Source organism: Otolemur garnettii, unplaced genomic scaffold, assembly GCF_000181295.1.
Source record: "Otolemur garnettii isolate 467f Iridium unplaced genomic scaffold, OtoGar3 scaffold00064, whole genome shotgun sequence".
Lineage (NCBI taxonomy): Eukaryota > Metazoa > Chordata > Mammalia > Primates > Galagidae > Otolemur > Otolemur garnettii.
The window spans coordinates 4,645,820-4,668,692 of record NW_003852459.1 but is presented as its reverse complement, the minus strand read 5'-3'; positions in this window follow the sequence as shown (position 1 = coordinate 4,668,692).

Genomic DNA, 22,873 nt, shown 5'->3' with positions numbered 1-22,873 from the left:
ACAATCCATCGTCCTGGGTATAGGAGGGAACCCAGAAATGTCATAAAATCCCTCTTTGATCTGCTGTCGCTACTGTTGGTTGTGTGGGAAATTAACATATTTAATTAACTGTCTGACCAAAGCAGCTGTTACCTTATATAAAACCTTGAACATTGATGCCTGGCTTATCCCACTAGGTGTTTGAATGTGCCAGTGGCATAAGACTGATGATATTTTTATACTGCATGGCACAGCATGACTCCTCTTGCAATCAGCTCAAGTCAAGATCTTCTTTAAATTCTTCATGGAAAATAATGATGCTCTGGCCCAAATTGCTTAATAACATACTATGTCTGGCCAGCTAACAGGAAGCTCCGTGCACAACAAAACAGACTCTGGCCAATCCAATCATTCCCAACTTCCAAAAGGCCCCTGCAACATAGCCCTGGAAAAGTCAGTCATGCATCTTTCCTCTCCATCAGTATGCTATTTTATTTATTATTCATTTCTCTTACTTATGAAGGATTGTTACTTGCCTTCTACATTTTCTTCAAAAAATTTTTTTCATGGCTGAAATATTTCCAGATGGAAAGAAATGTTTCCAAGTTAGAAGCTATTTTCATTAGTTTTCTGAGTTGTTGGTTCAAAGTTATTATGATCTTGTAAAATAAATTTAATGCATTTAATTTCATATGGCACTTGTATTGGTTTGAAGTATTTCTAGGCGGACGGGGTGAGAAGGTAGAAGGTGGCTTTTCTGACCATTGAAAAATTCTTCCTTCACTTGGTTTGTTATTTCACCCATTTGTGAGAGAGTAAGAATCAAGCATTTTCTATTTTGGATGTCTTGAGCTGTGAAGAGATGAGTTTATCTCTAGCAAAGATGGAGGCCAGAATTCTCAATACCTTTCTCGGGGCAATGTGGTAACACTGGTTATCTTGATTGCCTGTGCTGCTCTTTTTCTGAACGGATTTACTTTGCCATTGAATGCATCTTCCTCATCATACCTTTACTACTGGATATGCTTAATATTTCCTTTTGTGCCATTTCTGAAATTCTTGGAAAGTCTTGCAAAGTCTGCAGTTTCGGCTAGTACCATATGTAACTTACAAACAGTTTGCTAGTTCAGCAATTGACCGGCTCAAAATTCTGATTAGAGAGTGAAGCTGCCTTAAAAACTATGGGGAAAAACGTTATCCAGAAATGACTCTTGTTCTGTGGTTGCACTATCATATTTTAACCTGAAATTAGTAAATTGTACAGTACTTAGGATATATGTGATTATAAAAATGATAAATATCATTCTAAAAATATAAAGCTAGAAAATATTGAATAAATATATAACACAACATTCACTTCATTATTAGTGAGCAGATCTTGTTTCACATGCACTTTTCCTCAAAACCAAGACACATTTAAGTTTCTTTTTGCCTATATCATATAGGAATAAACTTCTGGGGTAAAAAAAAATGGAAAAGTAGTGATTGGTTAGCTCCTTTTTTACTGACCCATTGTAAGATAAATAGTAAAACACTTGCAATTATACATTTCTACATATAATTACAAATCATAGGAAGAAAATTGTTATTCAAAAACAATTATTAAAATAAATGGGGCTCTCTCACATCTGAAGCCATGCCAGAAAAACTTCAAGCACATAGAACGTTACACATTAGAGATCCTGGAGAACTAGCACATTGTTAAAATCAATTAGGAATAAATTGTTCAGGTTAGTAGGTAACCTGAACAATTGTTCTCCCTGATGCTATACAACTGATTTTTTTTTTCCTTTGGCCACTGGCCTCCCGACTGCTATATTTAGACCAAATTCAACCAATCCATTCCTGTTATTCAACAAATATGTGCCACCTATTTTGCTGGTCACTGGAGAGAAGAAAGGAGTAAAGAATTGCGTAAATACCTTCATAGGGAATGGCTAAAACATGTGGTAAGAATGTCCAGCAATGACCATTTATGTTTTGTGAAGGTAAGAAAAGGCATGACAAAAATATATTGAAGATACCTAAAGCTATTATACATAAAATTATAATTAACAAATTATAGGTAATATAGTGTCAGTTTCTAATAATTCCTAATCTATTTCTATCACTCATTCAATCAAGTATTCTGTTAAGGCAGCAGTTCTCAATGTGTGGTTCACGACCCCTTTGGGGGTGGAACGACCCTTTCACAGGGGTCACCTAAATATATCTTGCATATCAGATATTTATGTTACAATTCATAACAGGAGCAAAATTACAGTTATGAAGTAGCAACAGAAATAATTCTATGGTCGGGAGTCACCACAACATAAGGAACTGTATTAAGGGGTTGCAGCATTAGGAAGGTTGAGAACCACGGTGTTAAGGGCTTTTTGCACATTACTTCTTGAATGTCTCATAATACATATGTGAGGTAGCTACTATTATTATCACCTTTTGAACAGATCAGAATATGAGGAGAGAACTTAACTGCCAACATAAATTTTCACACATAAGTGGCAGAGGAGTTTGTCAACCTAGCCCTTTCCAGCTGCAAATATGATGCACCTGTTATCTACTTCTTCCTGTCCAATGGACTGATAGAAAGTCTCAACATCTGAGCTGATCTGTTGCAGGTAGCGCGGCTTTCTTTTCACAATTTCTGCTGGTCATGAACTGACTTTGTCCCACGTTAATCTGTTTTATTTGAATTTTTTTGTGTGTGTTCTTTTGCTATTTGCATTAAGTGCTTAAAGTTCTGGTTTCCAATTGCTCACTCTTCTGTATTGAACTCTTTTTAAAGGATGTTACTTTTCTTCAATCCTCTTTGCTAAATATTTGCTACTAGTTGTTCATCCCCCCTGAAATGCCTTCTCTTTCTATTTTTATGGCTCTGAAGTACATATATTTCCTTTGCTTCTAGCTTTTGAGTTCTGGCTTGCACTGTGAGACAGTTTCATAGATTTGCATAGGACCCAAAACTTAAAGAACATGAATCCAATCCGTTTCTCTCATTATCTCTCTATATGTACATTTCCCCCATTGTACCACTTCCAAGAGTGATTCTCTGAAATCTGAAACTCTAGCACCATACCAGTCATCATGGATGTAATAGAGAATTGATAAATATTTGTTGAATGTTAAGTTAATTGAATCAATATGATTACTTATGTGAAATATGTACTTCAGTCATACATTCCTTTTTCACTTCATAATATTCTAACAAACTTTTTTCAGGGAAATAATTTCTGTCCAATGTGTACAGATTTCAAATCAAAGTAATCCATCCTCCCCTAGGCAAATGATAAAAATATGACTCCAGTCAGAGGAATGGCACCCATGAGTGCTCCCTCTTTTTTTCATTTTCTGTTTCTTTCTTTAACTGAGTCTAGAGAAAAGGGACAAAGAAGGATAGAGTGGAATGACTGATGCTTATCCATCCCAGTGGAGACTTGAAAGTATAGTACATCTGTTTCAAGTAGGTTTTCTGATTCCTGTTGTTTCCTGAGCTTGATTATTTCTGTATTTTCTCTTCTTCTTAACAGTATTTATTACTGAGGTATAATAAACATGCAATAATCTTCACAGAATGTGTATAATTTTTTTGTTTGAACATATACATTCACCCCATGAAACCGTCACCACAATCAAGATAAGGAATGTATTTCATTACTCACAAAATTTTCATCTTAGCTGTTCTAACTCCTCCATCCTACTCCCCTCATTCTTCCCAACATATATCAAATTTTGCAAACATGGTCCGCTCTCAGTCGGTATGCATAAGTTTGCACTTTCTAAGCATTTTTTTTATACGTGGTACCATAAATTAGGTTATTTTCTCTGGTCTGAATTCCTTCACACATCATAACTGTCTTAAGTCTCATCTATGCCGTAGCATGTTTCAGTAGTTTACTTCTGTACTTTGTTGCTAGATAGTCTCCTGTTGTTTGCACACTTACCTAGTTGTAGATTTGGGGGTTCTTTTCAGGTTTGGGCTCTTAAGAATAAGGGGAGTGGATCAGTAGAGGGAGGGTTGGTAGGGGGAGGATACCTATGAAGCATACTGCAAGTACAAGTTGGATCTATCAGGTGTAGAGCGTAAATGTCTTGATCTTGTAATTGGGTAAAAGTGGTGAAGGCTGTGTTGTTTAATAGGTAGTGGACATTCCAATTTGTACAAATAATCAACACATTGAATCCTATAATGGCATAAATGTATTTATGATCTATGTACGAAAGACTTAATAAAAATATAAATGAATATCCCTAAACAGCTCTTTGTATGAACATATGCTTTTTTCTTTTGGGTAAATACCTTGAGAGGGTATGGCTAACACATATGGTAAATGTATGTTTAACTTTTTTGAAAAATGTCAAACTATTTTCTAAAATGGTTGTGTCATTTCAGTTGTGTGTCAAAGTTTTTAATTTGTTTGCATTCATTTTTTTGTGCGTATAGTGAAAAATATGTAGTGTAGTTTTCAGCATTTAGATATCAAATTTGTCAAGCACCAATTTTAATAATGTACTTTCTCCACTGAATTGCCTTCACAGTTTCATCAAAAAATCAGTTGTGCAGGTATGCATGCCTCTATTTCTAGGCACCCTATTCTGCCCCATTGATTTATTTACCTGTTTGACGCTAATAGCACAACTCTCTTAATTAGAACAAATTTATAATGTCTTGAAATCAGATAACCTTAGTTCTTCAACTTTGTTCAACCTTTTTAAAGTAATTTTGGATATTCTAGGTTCTTTATGTGTCCATACAAATTTTGGAATGCACCTGTAAATGTCTACCCAAAAAAGTACTAGAATGTTGCTTGGGATTGCATTGTATCTATAGATCAACTTAATATGAATTTGACCTCTCAATATTGGGACTTTGATATATGTTCATGGAATATATCTCCATTTATTTGGAAATATTTTGTAGAATTCAATGTGTAGGTTTGTACATAATTCGTCAGTTATCCCTAAGGATTTCATTTTATGCTATTATAAAGGTACTTTGAGCTTTACTTTTCAATTGTTTGTTGCGAATATGCACGCATACATTTTTTTTCAATAATTAGGTTGTATCCTGCACTTCTTCTAAGCTCATTTATTTGTTATAGTAGTTATTTTATAGATTCCATTAGATAACAGATAATTCTCAAGATTCATGTTATATCAATAAGTCAGTTTTACCTTTTTCCTTAAATCCATCTTTTTTTGCTTCCTGTCCTAATGTGCTAGATAGAACCTTTAGCACAACACAGAATAAAAGTAGTGGGGATGGACATCCTGGACCTTTCTAATCTTATGGGGAAAGAATTTAATGTTCCACCATTAGCTATGACATTAATTGTAGATTTTATGTAGAATCCTTTATTAGGTTGAGGTAGTTCCCTTCTATTTCTACTTTGCTTACAATTTTTCTTAGTATTAGATGATACATTTGGTCAATTTTTCTGCATATATTAAAATTATATATTTTTTTTTAGTTCATTAATGTGATGAATTACATTGACATATTTTCAATATTGAGCCACCCTTGAATGGCTGGTACAAAAGTAAATAGACTGTGAGGTAATCTTTTCATTGTTTATTGTTGGATTGAATTTATTAAAATTTTATTTAGAACTTTTGCATCTATTATAAGAGATAACAATCTCAAGTTTTCTTTTTTGTTTGTTTGTTTTGATAGTGCATTTGTTAGTTTTGTTATCAGGATAGTACTGACCTCAAAAATGAATTGGAAATTACTTCTTTCTTTTTAATTGTTTGGAAGAATATATATAAAATCAGTGGGATTTTTCATATAATTTGAAGTTCTATTATTAGGTACACAAGTGTTCAGGTTGGTTATATCTCCTAAGCAATTGACTCCTTTACTATTGTGATTTTTTGTTTGTTTATGTTTAAAACAGGGTCTCACTCTGTCATCCTGGGTAAAGTGCTGTGACAACATAGCTCACAGCAACCTCAAACTCTCTTGGCCTTGAGCAATGCTCTTACCTCAGCCTCTGGAGTAGCTGGGACTAGTGTGCACCACTGAGCCTGGCTGGTTTCTTTTTCTATTTGAGGTAAAGACAGGGTCTGGCTCTTGCTTAGGTCTTGAACTGAAATCTTCAAATATTCTACCTGCCTCAGCCTCCCAGAGTGCCAAGATTACAGGCATGAGCCCCAGCATGCAGTTGACTCCTTTATTATTAAGTTAGAGTATCTATATTGGCTTTTAAATCTACTTAGTCTTACACACTCATTTCAGCTGTCTTATATTAATGTGATTATAGCATATATTTTTGGTATAATTTTACTTTTATATTATCTTTGATTCCATATTTGAAGTTTGTTTCTTGTGTGCGGTATGTAGATGAGTTTTAGTTCTGTGGGTTTTTTTTTTTTTTACCATTTATGCATTTTTGTTGCAATATTGGAACATTTACATGTAATATGATCACATATAAACATCTTGATATGTGTTTTCTATCATTTATTTCTGATATAGAAAACAAAGAAACCCTGCAGACTTAAAGAAGTTCCCACGAGAAGCCTACTCAAAGTAGGTCTCCAGTAAAGATTACTGACCCAATCTGCCCCTACCATCTCCTTGAGTTGTCTTTTTATATCTGAATTTTTTGATATCGTGTTCCTTATCATTGATCTATGTGTAGGACTCTGTATGGTGTTGTTTTTATTTTGTTTCTGTGTTATTAAATTATGTTTCTGAGTGAGCACTTGTAATGAATATACAGTAGAACTTCCGTAAAGTTGACCACCCAAGGGAATGTAATAAACTGGTCAACATACGGAGGTGGTCAACATAAGGAACTGGGCCTACTGTACTGATATACACCTGGGGTGCATGTGCAGTCTATGAAAATTGGTCTATTTAAGGAGGTGATCAAGGCCGGGAAGTGGTCAACTATGGAAGTCCTACTGTATTAAAGAATAAATGTGAATTTAAGAAATAGTCTTTTCTATCAACTGAATAGTTTTATGATTTCCTTTTACCTTCTTAGTTGGCTTGTTACTTATACTTTTTACTTTCCTATTGAATGTTTGCTTTAGAGTTTATAACATGGATCTTTTCTGTTACCATTCTCCATGTTCCTCATTTCTCTCTGTGGATGCAGATTTCAGTTCCATATCATATTCTTTCTCTTCGATAAACATCCTTTAACATTTCTCTAAGTACAGGTTTGCTGATAATAAAGTCTTATGTCTTCATTATCTTTATTTTCCAGTCTTTGAAAGTTGTTTTTGCTGGGTATAAAATTCTAGATACGCTTTTCTTTCTTTTTTAAATACTGTTTTTTATTATTATTTTTTAATCATGTTGTTCTGTTTTTTCCCTTGTCTTATTCTATTGAGAAATATTCCATACTTAATTTGTTCTTAATATACTTTTACTTTTAGCTGTTTTTAAGAATTTTTCTTTATCTTATAAAGGTATACAACAATTACGTACTCACAATAATTAAAAACAAAAAGAAATTAGAGAAAAAGTTCATTTTTGAGCAGTTTGGTTGCGATGTGCTATGTTGTGATTTTGTGTGTGTATGTGTGTGTGTGTGCATGTGTGTGCACGCAAGTGGTGTTCATTGAATTTCTTAGATCTATAGGATACTGTTTTAATACATTTTGAAAATATATAGCCAATTGTTGGTCAAATATGTTTCTCACATACCCTCCTTCAAGAATCTCCATTAAATATGTAGCTGCCTGTTTGAAATTCCATGGATTCCCTTTTAGTGCTCTGTTTAATTTTTCAAATCATTTTCTTTCCTTCACATTTCATTTGGATCGTTGCTATTGCTGTATCTCTTCTTTCCCTAACTTTTAATTTTACTATGTTTCATATGTCTTAAATTCCACCCTTTATGGTCTCTGTCTCACACACTGAAATTTTTTACCTAAAAGTCCAATTTGGATCAGCTTTATATCTTTCATTCCTTCATATCTCAGTTTAACTTTTTAAAAAACATTTATTAGTTTGCGCAATTATACAAATGATTAAATGTCTTTCTTAACTCCCCATATGTGTGAATTTTGAGTTGGCTTCTATTGACTGGCTTATTGCCATATGATTTGGGTAATCCTGATTCTTTGCATGTTTGTTAATTGAACACTGTATACCATGTACCTTAATTTACTATGTACTAGTTTTTTGGGGTATGTTCCCACAAATACTTTTAAGAGACATAGTATGTTACTTAGAGATAGGTTGAGCTTTTGGGGTTTTATTTTAAGGCTTGTTAGGCAAAACCAAAGAAGGAGTTAGTTTAGAACTAACTATTCCCTACTATTAGGGCAAGCCTATTTTCAGAATTCTATCTATACCCTGTGAAAGAATAATATCTTTTTGAATAAAATAAAGAGATTCACAACTTACTGATTATAGAACCTTAAGCTCACCGTGAATCACAGATGACTAGGTATTCAAGTCTCCCAAAATATAAAAGGACCACCAATAACAGAAGAGTCACAATTTGGAGTCAGGGTACAGTGTGCACACAAGCAAACACACACTCAAAAAGCTAAAGTCTTAAAATAAATACAATTCTGGTTCATGACCTTCTGTACCCCATGGATCAGAACTGCAGCTACATGTTGTCATTATCTATCAAACTTAGGAGTCTTTTACTTTTTTTCTATTTTGTAAATTAATTGATTTTTGTCAAAAATTCATTTAAAATATGTTCTTCTTCCAAATACTGTTTTCCAGCCATGTTGATATGTGTACACCCTTTCAGTTTTAGTCGTTCACACTCTTACCTCTGGCTGAAGGGAGAAAGACTTAAATGACTCCCCAAATTCAGAGGTAACTGCTCAAGATGTGAGAAATATACTGTGCTTCGAAACTAATGAAAAATGCAAGTCAAAATGGAGTGGACCTTACACATAACTTACACACCTCGGAGCTATCCAGCATTAAAAGACTTTTAAAGAACAGTATCTAGTGAAATATTTTTGCACAATCTCCATAAAACATGCACTACTGGGCATGATTGTAAGTTCTGTTTCATACACAGCCAATATACATTTTATAATTTGTTTGATTAATCCCTAGTAATTTAGAGAGAATAGAACATAATCAAATGGATAGAAAAACAGCACTTCCCATCATCCACCACTGCTAGGCAATAAAATTACAACTTTTTTTCAAGAGGAGAGAAAATATATCATCAAACATAAAAACCTGGGATAAAACCCACAATATGAAAGTTACTGCCTTAATGAAATATTAAAATTGCATCAGGAATACTCTTCTGGCATTAAAAATAAACAATAACATTTCTTCCTAGTTATGGTTCACTTCAATTCGTTAAAAATTAATTATTACCTCTTTAAATATTTGATTAAATTAGATTTCAGTGGGCTATCACTATCCACAAAACACATGCTATTGGGTATAAATTCTCATATCTCTGTTTCTGATATCCTTTGTCATGTTATTTAATTCTGTGATGAATTCCTTGATTTTATTTTTGCCTTAGTGGTTTTAAAAAATGAATACAACAAAAGTTCTCTTCGATTTGAATATAAATATTGTATACTGTTCAGAAGCCCTATGAAAAAGTGAAAAGTGTATGACAGTAATAATTCATACTTCACTATCATAGATTGAGTGACTTCTTCACAAAGTCAATTGCAATTGCACTTATGAAAAATATCCTTTAAATCCCAAATAATCCTAAAGCAGGAGTCATTCATTCCAGCTGTCCATAGTATATACAGTTTGACTGCCAAGTTAAACATTCTTGGCACCTATCTATAGATCACTAATAAAAAAAATTTAAGCAATATCATCATTTTTCACACTATAGTTCATTGTTTTTGATTCAGCATAAGTTGCCCATATCATCACAAATTTAAAAGTATGTTGGATAGATGTGATTTTACCATCAGTATAAATAACTACTGAGTTTATTAAGTTACCATTTTTCTTTTTTGAGAATGACTTTAACATATTTCATATTGTGCTTAAATTTCTACAACTGTAACTGTTGTTCAATTTCAAATGTCCATTAGTGAACTTCAGAAATTATGCCTAAAGGGATAACCAGAGAAAAATGTTGACCTGGTTTGTATATACCTTGAAAAAAAGGAAAGGTGTTGGTATATTAAACTGAGAAATCAAGATATGAGGAATTTGGGGTTTAAACAAAGCCTCGTTCAGGTTAATTTCTCACACATCATGGCCCAAAGACAAATGACTCAATTTTCTCCTAAATCACTTTCTCCAAACTAATTTCATAATGTCTCTTACAAAACAATAATGTCCCATTCTCAATCTGTTTTTGCAATGCTGTTCTGCCCTTTAACTTCCAAGTTCTTCCAACTGTACTCCAATTTTTCAAATCAGCCTGGAAACATTAGACTCATCCCTTCTTTCTCAATGGTTTAACGTTCTCCATGTCCATTCTGTCATCAACTGTAGCGTAGCCTATTCCTGGGTGTTACTGGCCCAACCCACAACCCTTTGAGATTGAGTGTACAACCTTCTCTGGAATGGAGGAAATTAGGCAGCCATGTTGGTGATCTTGGCCCTCTGACCATAGCTCATTGGATCAGGTGAAGTTATCCCACTCAAACTACATCAATAACAATTTCTTCTCAAGAAAGTTCAATAATCTATATAGAAGTTCCATTAATCAGCATGATCATTGGAATGATAAGATGTTACACTTTGCCAGATTTCCAAATGGAACTTAAAGAATAGAAATATTATCTCATTAAAAATAAGAAATAGAAGCCCAGAGACAAAAATTTATGTGAAATTATGCAACCCAGAAAGATTGAGAGGTTGATCACAATTCCCAATTTTCTAATCCCTTGCTTCAGTACCCAGTGAAACCCAAATATGTTTCCTATACTAACTACCCTCCACCTGTTGATTGAGCTGGTTTATGCTTGTAGAGAAGTATTGTTGATTCCACTCTATTATTATGTAACAATGAATGGCGATAAGGCCAACAAAGAAAAAGACATCTTTCTGTGAATGTTTATACCAAAAAAAAAAAAAATTGAACTAGGGCCAGGATCTAAAAAGGCCTGTATGAGAAAGTAAAGCTTTGGCTGAAAAGTATAGGAAAAGTAGGCATGGATTTGTGGGAAGGAGCAAGGGCTTGGAAATATTTTAAGAAAAGTGAGGGAAGCTCATAAGAATTCCCTAAGTCGTATAGAAATCTGAATGATACAAGAATAAGGACAGACAAATAAAACTTGAACAGAAGAGCAAGCAGAAGCAATGCAAGATATAACTAGGGAGATCACACGAGGCAGAAATTTTGAGTCTATCTTAAGAATAATAGAATACAATACAAGGAATTACAAGCAGTGACGTAGTGTCATATAATAAGTTTAGCATTTTGAAAATATTTTTCCAATTGCACTGTTGAAAAGAGATTGGTCAGATACCAAATTGGATGCAGGGGACAAATTAGTTGGCAGTTATAGTACCCCCAGCCAAGCAGTGATGCTAGTTTTCACTTGGGCTTTGTAGTGTGGCCATAGAAATGAAATATTTAGAAGACAAATCAACAGGACTGGGTGCTGATTTGTATATAGAGATAAAGAAAAATTTGGTGCTCCAAGTTACCCTGAGATTTCTGGCAAGTGCAACTAAGTGGAGGGTGGTAGCTCTTACTGAGATGTCCCAAAGGTTACTAGGTTTTAAAGAAATGTGTGGTGAAGTGGGAGAGGGAGAGGGACATTCACAAGTTAGTAATTAGTTATGTTGAATTTGTGAGACTACTCTTAAAAATATTAGCACAATGCCATATATTTTAAAAAGGATTCCAATCAAGTTTACTAAATTTAATTGCACAGCTACACAAAAATGAATGTATTATTAATCTTCACACATCACCTAGAAAGTATTCTTGAGCATAAAGTGGTATAGGTGTTAGGAATCAGTAAGATTGCCAAAGATCTAAAGTGGAGGAATAAACTGGCTATCTAAAAGTTTCTTCTTCCCTTTTATCTGAATGGCTAAGGGATGTATGTTACTGATTATCGATTATAAAAAACAAAGACACACAAGTTATTTCACATAATATATAATTTATTCCAAAGATACATAGGTGAAGATCCAAACAAAAACTAAAAACCAGATGATCAGATCAAAAACATGAGTGCTGGATCAAAATTCATACTAGTGGCCTCAGCCACTGGGTTTCCTGGATCTTCCAGCAACTCGGTACCTATTCATATGTTTGTATATTTGCTCCTCAACCCATTCTTATTTTAATTATTTCCTTACACAATGTTGTGTGTGTGTGTTTTGTCTTCCACTTCATAGCTTGTTGAACTTAATTATAATTTCTGTTTAGTCATAAATTCTGATGTCATGTGGCCTACCAGGAGTCCCTCCAGTATCTGTGATATCACCTTCTAACTTATAGCATCAATGGATATCCCCCTTCATTCTTTCAATGTCTGGTAAGTAGTACAAGAGAAGGAGAGAATTTAATTGATCTGTTTAATCATTTCCACCCAGGTCACCAAGTACGACTTCTGCCATTCCATTGGCCAGTTATCTGTGACTCAATGGCAGAAACATTCTTGTTTAGCATTACATTTGGATGCGGAAGCTTTATTCTGAAGAGTCTGTGGACAGGCTCGGCACCTGTACTCAGTGGGTAGGGTGCCGGCCACACGCACTGGCCCAGCCCTGCTAAACAACAATGACAACAACAACAAAATAGCTGGTGCATAGTTACAAACCTTTCATAGGTGTAGCCATTTTCTCAGTGATTTGAAATAGGGACATGCAAATTGAAAAGCCTATAAAATTCAAACATGTAACTGAGAAGAGCCCTTCTAGAAGGCAAGAAATGTGGGGGCATCTCAGAGAATATATCTTCCATCTAAAGTCTCAACACTGTTCAGTGTAATATAATTTGTTTTTCGTATAAATATGAGAGGCTGGCTTTGCCAGAGCTTCTATTTTTCAAAAAATTAATGCACACACATTTCAGGCCAAATTCTATAACCGGTAAAAAAAAAAAAATATATTGTACCGTCAGTGACTATTAAAGGAAGAATTCACAGAGAAGGAAATATACTACACTCTGGATCAGATGGTGATATCTGAAAGTCATGGTTTGCGAGAACAAAGAGATAAGTGTACAGCTGTGTGTTAGAAGAGGCATCTGGGGTGGAGACCAGAAGAGGAATAGAAGGAGGTAGACGACAATCGTGTGCAAATCCAAGTTTATAGGAAATTGTGCCCAGTGGTGGTGGGGCGGGGCCAAAAGACTTTTACATATAAATTTTGGAGTGTTGTAACGTAAATTTATTAAATGATTTCCCCAAATCATTAGTAAAGACCACATCATACACGAATGATCTATGACATCTGTATAAACGAAAATCAAACAAAGGAGGCTGAGCCCTCGTCCAGACTTCAACATGAGCAGAGAGTGAGTATCAGCCCTGGGAAATGGCATGTGTGTGGAAACAAGGGTTGATGGTTTTAAGAATAAGATTCAATCCAAAGGGGATGACAACCAAAGGCCCTGCAATCTGCAGAACTCAAGGGGCTGCCGGTGAACTTCTCAGAATTTGGCATGGACTCTGAGAACTTGGCTAAGTTCCTTTTCCACCTCTTGGTGGTAAGTTATCTTAGGTAATCCTCTGTTTCATAGAGTATTTATTACACGTTTTTGCTCTTTTTCACTGTTTTAGACTCTCCAAATAGCTTATTCTGGACATATTTTGGTTATCCTTGCCTTTTCCTCTTTAAAATCTGGTACTAAATATATACAGTATTAATATACACAGAACTAAATATACACAATATTAACTAAAATTTTAAAGATGCTATGGAATATAAACAGTAAGCCTTCCTTCCCTCTTAGCATGAAAAGTTCTACAATTGCAAAAGAAACTAATAAAGACTTCTCTGCTGCCACAACTCAACCTAGGGCTTTGATGACACCATCTTAAACTAAGGGTCATGTGAACCAGGAGGACAGAAAGGCAATGAAAAGACAGCAGTGCTACTGAGGTCCTAGGTGACAATGATGAAGGAAGTTTCATTTTGTTTTGTTTTGTTATGAAAAACGTTGAACAAGAAAAACATTTCTGATGCCTAAGAACTTACAATAGTAAATGCTGGGAGATACGGCAATGTGACGGACAGGACTGATCACCAGACAACATGAAATGCAAGGACGTGAATATTTGGCTTTACTATTTGCAGTGCGTCATTTATGGGAAAATTATTTAACTCTTTGAGTCTTGGCTGTCTCCTCTATAAAATAGTAATATTTGTTCTTACCCCCACAGGTAAGAGCCTTGGCATGGACTCTGAGAACTTGGCCTTGTTATGAAAGCAACAAGAAAGTATATTTTTGGATTATTTAAAAGTCAATTTTGAAAAGTATTTGTTCACTATTGCCATCAAAATGGTATTTATTCATTATTTCAATTGTGAACTAACAATTCTAGAAAACATTTTTACCTTTTAATGTACCTTCTCCGTGAGGCATCCAAGAAGAATCAACGATTCTGTCCCAATTCTTGGCAATGCTCTCAACAGAGGATTGTAACCTTGTGCTAATTAGCCAAACAATTTTCTGGACTATTTATTACAAGCTTTAGCGATATCATTGTTTTAAAGTATACGTATAATTGGCATATGTGTATTAATTGAATTACTGACTTCCCAAATCTGCCTGTAACTGGGGAAACCTCCCAAATTATGTTGTCTACAGTTTTTGGTCACCCGTATTGAGGTAGGATCTCAAGTGTGAACTTCTCCCAGTCATGAAACTTGACTTCATTAATATTTTGAAAGAATTTTCAGTTCCTGATACCAATTCCCTGGGATGACAGGTGAAACTTCTCTTCTCAAGCAGGCCTCTTGCCTTGATTTGGTTATCCCAGATATTACACTTTGACATGGTCTTAGAATGAAATCCAAGAAGGTGCTCCACTGAGGATCTATTCCATAATTATCACCTTTCGGAAACTGATATTTTCACAATATTGTTGTAATCCACACCAATTAATAAAAGTAAGTTTTTTCTTATGACTAATACAAATTCTTGATGAGGGACTATCAGACCAGCTCAATATTTTTTCCTGAGTGAATAAAGAGGTAAATCAAAAAGACAATGTTTAAAGTTCAAACAACAAACAGTTTGAAATTCCCATGTTATAGGACATAACGTTACAGGTCGTTGAACCTAATTCATCCCAAAACCTCAAAATACTTTTTTTCTCCTTGTCTTGTGCTTCAGGGGAGCCTCAAAATGCATCTCGAAGTTCTCCTTTTCTAGACGCTCCCACTATCTCAACAGAAAAATTCTTCATAAAGCTGAGATGACTTCCAAAGATTAGATAGACTATTCCTATCCAGTAATGAAGTATTCCAAATGCTTCCTCTTCTGAAGCCCTCCTTATTTAAATGTTTTACTTTTTATTAATGACACAGATCCAGTTAAATATCTCATATAACATTTGAGAAGCCATAAATTATAATGCCTTGCATTTATATTGCTCTTTCCTAAGGAGGTCATCTCAGAGAAGTCCTCTTATTAATACTCAAAATTGTCCTGCAAAGTAGGCAGAGATTAAAATGCTGAACAGAGACAGAACTGTGAAGAGGAAAGGTGACTCCCTTGGCTCTCTACTGGATCTTGACTTGAAAAAGACAGTAGACAGAAAAGTTCCTAGCTGAAACTGAAGCTGATAAAATGAAGAATTTAATAGGATGTTTTCCAATATGAATGTTATATGCATGAGTCAGGGACCATATCTAGCACTCCCATATCCTTAGCTTTTAAGAATAGTGTCTTACATAGAGAAATGATTTATTACATATTTTTGGATGAACATTTGGGCTATGCACCGTTATGCTTATGTCATACATACCCTCTTGTCGACTTGATTTTTTTGTCATAAATGCAGGAAAACAGATCTACTTAAACAATTAAAATCAATTTTGCCCTGCACTTATAATTTTGCACATTAAAACATGAATATTATTATTAATCACATTTTTTTTATATTTATTTTTCCAGATGAGTAAAATGAGGTTTAGGAAGAAAAGTTGGTGTAATTAGACCAAAGCCTCTGAGAGAGAAATCAGAGGTCTGAGTATAATCCTTGGTCTGTGTAGAGGCTAAGGCCTACTTCTTTTCTCTGTACTACACTGTATTCTCATTGATTATTACAATTTTATATATCTTCTGAAAATGTTTTTAAATATAAATTCATTTAATTGATTGTTTTATTCAAGTTTTTATTTATCAGTATTTCAGCAGTCTTAGAGCTCTTACTAATAATGGATGTAGGATGAAAGGAAGATATTGACAAGATAACACATTTTAGAAAATACTCATCGATCAAGACAATTCTATAGAACTTGGCAGAAATTTGCATAACTTCCTAAAAGACCAAATGATGGTGCCTATAATTTTGTAATAATGATCATTTTTTAATTCCATGCAGAGAACATGCATAACTAAAAGAAAAAAAATAACATGAGAAAATGAGACATGAGTTTTGAATGTAGCAGGTCTGAGACTTAGAGGTTGTTTGAAATCATCAACAAATCAAACAAATGACGTGGATTAGCAGGTGAGACAGTGCCTTTCTAATCTGCTTAGCAGTGCTGGACGGTCCTCAAAATGATAGTTTTTGGCTCCATTACTAATGATATTTGCAAATTGGTCACAATATGAGAGGAATTCAAATTAGTCACAATATGAACAGAACTTACCCGAGAATATGATTGAGAGGTTGAAGCAGAGTCATGTAACAGGCCTCTAACTGCCACATAGTTCATTCAGATTTACACAGAAGGAAATCTCGCAACAATCTACTACTTTCTGCTATACATCCCGAGTCCATTTATAAAGTACAAAGGGGTTATAAACCCAAGGTATGAGTATAGCCTTACATCCCCTGTACTGTACTTGAACGGGAAATTAGCACAACAGAGTACAAAGATTCTGGTTGCTCAGCAAACAGCAAAAACCAATTCAACTTTTCTCCTTTTCCACATTTGATTAAACACAATTTCAGTGGAGAATATAAAGTACTTCTTATTTTATAAAGTAACAATTATGTTCAGTAATTCATTTGTATCCTCCACTGTGATAAATCTTAGGAGACATGCTTTTCCTCTATCATTATGTCTAAAGTAACAACGTTTGAAAAGCTAGTACACTTAGTAGAAACATAGAATAACAGTATATGCAATTAGAAATAATAAACGTGAGCATAACTGATTTAGAAGATGGAATGTAGAAACGAAGTCTTTCAAAGTCAAGTCGATGAAAATATTGGTAATGGAAGAGCTTTTGCATACACAAGTCAGATTATTTTGTGAATTTGGGAGCTATTATGTTTTTTTATCTCGGGTAGGAAATAAGCTATTAATAAACACACTGAGTCCTAAAAATATCTGCATCTCTATTACCTAATGCAATAATAGCACATAACACAGACCCAATAAATGCTTCTGGAAAATTAAACAAATGAATTGCAAAGTGGAGAATGATGCACTCCCTGGTTTTGTGAGCTTAATAGGTTACAGGAATGTATCTGAACACTAGATCTGCACATCTATGGTGTTTTATCTGATATGCTGAGTAAACATCACACAGTAGTCATCTGTCATGCATATTGTAACCTCCTGGATCATCTAAAAACCCCAGCACCTGCCCCCATCCGGAGAGATTCTGATTCAATTGATCTGGAATGGGACTTGCACATCCATACTTTTAAAAGCTGTCCAAGTTTTGGTACTGTGGTACTGTGCAGGCAGGGCTGAGAACCATTAGAATTAGAACAAACTGCTTGTGCTACCCAGGTGAAGGTCACAGATGTCACCTCTAAGTAGAACAAAGACGTCCTCAAGTACTCATTTTCAGCAGAAACCCAAGGAGATCAAATGTTTTGGTCACCCTGATGCTACAATGTTGGGCATGGTTTTATAATAGACTTAATAAAGCCTCAGTGTTTGAGTCTGCTTATTTATTTAGCAGACATACTTTGAGCACCTACACATAGGCAGTGTCCTGGCACAAGAAACGCAGTAAAAAGTAAATACGTCCTGGAGTATGATGAAAGAGACTCTTTCTTCTCATAGCAAAGTCTTCAAGTCTGATTATCGTTACCACCACCCTTCTCCCCACAAATCAGTTAGTGTGCACTGGACATATATAAAAGGAATATCCAGGTTTGATTAGGGACTCAGCCCAAGCCCTAAAGGAAGGTGTGAAGCTGGAGGAGCAGGAAGGAGAGGGCATGCCAGGCAGAAGGAAAGTGGATGAGAAAGACCCAGAGTGGCAAAGAGCTTTGAGGTGGAGGGTCTGAAAGGTCGTGTGGGTGGAGCATAAAGAGGGGAGGGACAGACTGATTTTGATGTGAAACTGGCGAGGGAGGTTTGCTCTGATTATGAGAATGGAGGTCTCTTGTATTGAAAAGTTTTAACCTCCTGAGCAATTGTTAATTCTGCCTACTTTTTGTATTCTCTCCATTCAACTCTGTACACTTGCCGCAAGATGAATCAAAGGCAGTAACTTTTTCTTCTAACTTCTGTTCTTTGTTTCCTTACTGAAATCATCATAATCCTTTAAAAGTAAATAAAATTGTGAGCATGTAATGCTACTGCTTAAACCCTTACAATAATTCTTCACTGACCAGGAAAATCCCCCTCTAGAGCTTATGATGGACTCCTATCATCTGGTCCTCCCGCCCCTCCTCCCGCTAGACCCACCTCTGCCTGTCTCCTCCCCTCGTCCCGGAGACCATCATGTCTTTTCTTGCCACCCTTTCCCTCTGCTGCAGCCACACTGAATTTCTCCCAGTCGTCCAATTTCCCAGACTCTCCCACGCAGCTTTCCTCCTCAGTCTTCTTTCATGTGTCATTTCACCTGCTTATCTGAAAATTCAAATACATAATTTTTTTTTTTTTTTGGTCTCCAGCTAGACTGCATGCTATCAGGTATTCTAAGCCTCTGGCACAGAATTGGTTCATGATTTTCTAAGTTCACCTATAAGAGAAAGGGTAATTACACTAGAGATTCTCTACTAAGAATTCCTAAGCTACTCCAACAAAAAAGGTTGTCTTCAAATGATTTTTAACAGGAAACTAGTTTTTCATAGCCCATGGTATGTTTTTCTTTTCTTTTTTTTTTAATTGTTGGGGATTCATTGAGAGTACAAAGAACCAGGTTACACCAATCGCATTTGTTAGGTAAAGTGCCTCAACTGTGTCCATTGACATTTTTAAAAAATAAAAAAATGGCTCGTAATATTATTGTATCAAGTAACTGAGGATCTTTTTCAGAAGATATTAGAATCCACTGGGTAAGGAGCAGGGCACCCCTCACGCAGTTCCGTGAGCGCTGAAGTCATCATTTACCACTTGCAACACTTAGCCACTTCCACCACTCACCCTGACAAATCCCACCACAAAACCACATGCTCCTCCAATTGCTTGACAGACGTTCAACTTGAAAAGATTTCCTTTGGTGTAGATTTTCTTTGTTTCCAGTTAGTGATAGAAGTGAAGCCTGTCACAACCTGTGTGGGCTTGGCACTCAGGATACTTTGAGACTGAAATAAAGGACAAGCTAAGGCATGGAAATGAGAAATCAAAGAACCATCAGGCGTCAGACAGCAGAACAAGCGATACGACGCTGCCCGTGATGCATGTCCTGCTGTCCTAGGAAAACCCAGATGGCAGGTTGGGTAGCCCCTTCTTCAAGGGGAGTGATCTAGTAGGTAAGACTAGACGATATTTCCTAAGCAGTAGCAAGGCTCAAAATTTATTGGTGTTAGTTTGAAGGAAGACTGGAGCCCCTTGCTGTTAGCTGCTGAGACGCAGAAAGAGGTGAGACAACAACCAAAGGTTTTGTGACATGCTGAAAGCGTTTGGCCCAAGAAGGAATGCAGTGCTGAAAGCAATACCTCATTTCCTCGGGGATGAGGTTGCTAGAATATAGTTGGAAATCATGGGAAGTGCAGTCATAAAGAATGAGAGATCATGGTGGGGAGAGTGGTTACAAGTGATCACTCAGCCCCATCGACTGGCACAAATCCTGAATTCCCCTCAGACACAACGAATATGCCAAGGGCTGAAAACTCAGGTCCACCTCAGCTGGTAATAGAGATGAAGCTGCAATCAACTACCAGGCCAGCAGAGGACTGTGGCTCGAGACCTGGGAAAGCAGAAAAACCTGCTGTCTGAAAGGACTTCAGCGGCCTTGAAGGCCAATCGTGGAAGTAACCATGGGATAGGAAGAGCTGCCGTAATAAATTATTCTCATGTGCTCCCCATCATATTCTTAGCTGGGCCCTGGGGTATTTTATGATTTTGCCGCCTGATACATCATTCTGGCAGCAGTGCCTTCCACCAAGTCAGTCCTCTACTATAACATGCCCTGCTTCTCATTCGTCTTTCTCCCTAGTGAAATATTTGCATTCAACATAGGCTTCCTTGCCATATTGTCAAAGCAATACACTGAAAAATGAAGCTCCACTAGCAAAGAACATAAGGGAGAAAGTTTGCAGAAAGGAAAAGGGAAGGAGAAGCTTCTTAAGAGCACAGTTTCTGAGCAAGATTGTTTGGGTGTGTACCCTTAATTACATGTACAGAATTATGTTAACCTCCATGTGGCCTCGACTTTCTTATCTGTAAAATGGGAACAATAATAGCAGTACTTACCTGTTTGGGTTTTTGTAAAGTGTGAATGAAAGAATATAGGCAATGTGCTGTGAACAGTACCCAGTACAAAATAGCTTTTAAGAAATATTATCTATTATTGATTTTTGAGATTCCCCAAATCATCATGGTATTTTCATGGCTATCTATTCATCTAATATAGGATGAAACATCAGTCCTAAGATAAATAAACACATCTGGAATGCCCGAAACCTTTACCTTGGAACTGCAAAATGTGATAAATGTCATCATGTGCCAAATAGTTAAAACATATGAACTATTGAATATCCAACTATAGATGAATAGATGAATATCTCACCTACAGATGAATTTCTTATAGGAGGCACTTTCACTCTTTAGAGCTACGTCTGCAATAATGACCTGAACAGTAGTTATGGCCAAAGCATAAAGGACTTCATCCTCTTGTTTCCTATCTTCCTCCTGACTTTATGGTAGTTTAAAAAAATTGATCTACTTTAAAAATGACAACTATATAATTCAGTTTATTTAACTTGGGTAACACGTTCTTGTCCCCTCCCTTTAATTTGCTCGTCTTCATACATTAAGTAAAGCTTTCTCTATGTGGATGCACATTAGTACTTGGTTAACTCAGATGCACATGGTAAAAGGTAAACTGTTTCTGTAATTAGACTTAAAGAAAACTGAATAATCAATGAGTGGATAGCTAAAAGGACCCTAACATCCTAATTGTTTTGTTTTTCTGAAGTTGTATGCACAATGAGACCTGAAATCATAATGCTTTAACAAATCACATTTTAAAAATTGCAGCCTGTTTTATTTTTGCACTGATATCATGCATAAAATATTTTCAGTTTTTTGAACATGGGTTCTGGAATCAGATCTTGCTTCTACCAAGTACTGTGTGATTCTGGGCAAAATTCTTCAGTTCTCTGTGATCGTGAGTCCTATGAGGATGATAAAACCACTTTCTTTATAAGATCCGGTAGACCATCTCTATGCTCCTCCTTAAAATGCCCCAATTTTCATGGACTGGACATGCACCACATGTATGTAACTGTACAAGTGGGCCTGGTTCCTTACGTTGACCACCGCCATACGTTGACCTTTGTTACACTGCATGGGTGTTGACTTACAGAGATTTCCGCTACATGAGATTCTTCCTATTATTAGCTCCTGATTTTTTATCAAGTGACTGAAAAAGATACTTACTATTATTTTGACCTTCTGAAATTTAAGACTTGCTTTGTGACATAATAGGTGATCTATTCAGAAGAATGTTCCACATGTACTTACTAAAAATGTGTATTCTATTGCTGCTGGGTAAAGAGTAAAGGTTTTTAAAAAATAAAATGAAGTAATTTTAATCAAATGCTTAGAACATTATCTCTCATAGACCAAGAGCCGTGTAAATGTTTATAGCTATTATAAAATGCATTAATCACATAACGAGTAAATTCTAGTAAGTGAGACATGGTAAGACCATTACGAATTTATATTTTCCAAGTTTCTAGATTCAGATGGCCAAAAGTTGGGGTTGTGTGCATGTGTGTGTGCGTGTGTATATGTGCATGTGTGTCTATCTTGGCTCCTTCTTTAATGTAGCGACTTTAGTTCACACTCCATTTAGCTAAATAAAAGATGTTTACACTTCCTTTAAGGCTGTTGCTCTTCCAGTCCCTCTGGCAGCAGATATGAGAGAATAACATCCTGCTTTGCATGGCCAAAGGTTCCTTGGCTGAAAGAAAGTTGTATTAAGTGTGTTAGAGGAAATCAACGATAGGCTGCTCTCACAAAGACTGTACGATGTTTGAGAGGAGTTTGGTCTCCCCTTTCCATCTTCCGTGCTGTCAAAACTTATCCTGCAATACTCTCGACTCCCAGAGCAGAGCAAGCAGCCTCCGGAACGGGCAATGTTCAGAAACTCCAAGTGAGTGTTGTCACCCCATTGATCTCCAGTTCCAAAGGATACATGTGGGTTCTGGTGACAACTAGAATAATTTGATTCTGTATTTGAAATGGAAGTCTCATTGGCCATTTTAACCTACATATAGATTGTACATTCACAGAAGGAATATCTCAGGGGAGTGTTCAAAAATTAAAGACTTAGTAGATCATCTGTTACCAATAATTTTGGCATCAGGAGCTTGTTTCCTGGAAGACAATTATGCTATAAACAGAAGAGGTAGGTGATTCAAGTACATTACTTTTTTTTCTTTTCTTTTCTTTTTCTTTTCTTTTTTTTTTTTTTTTTTT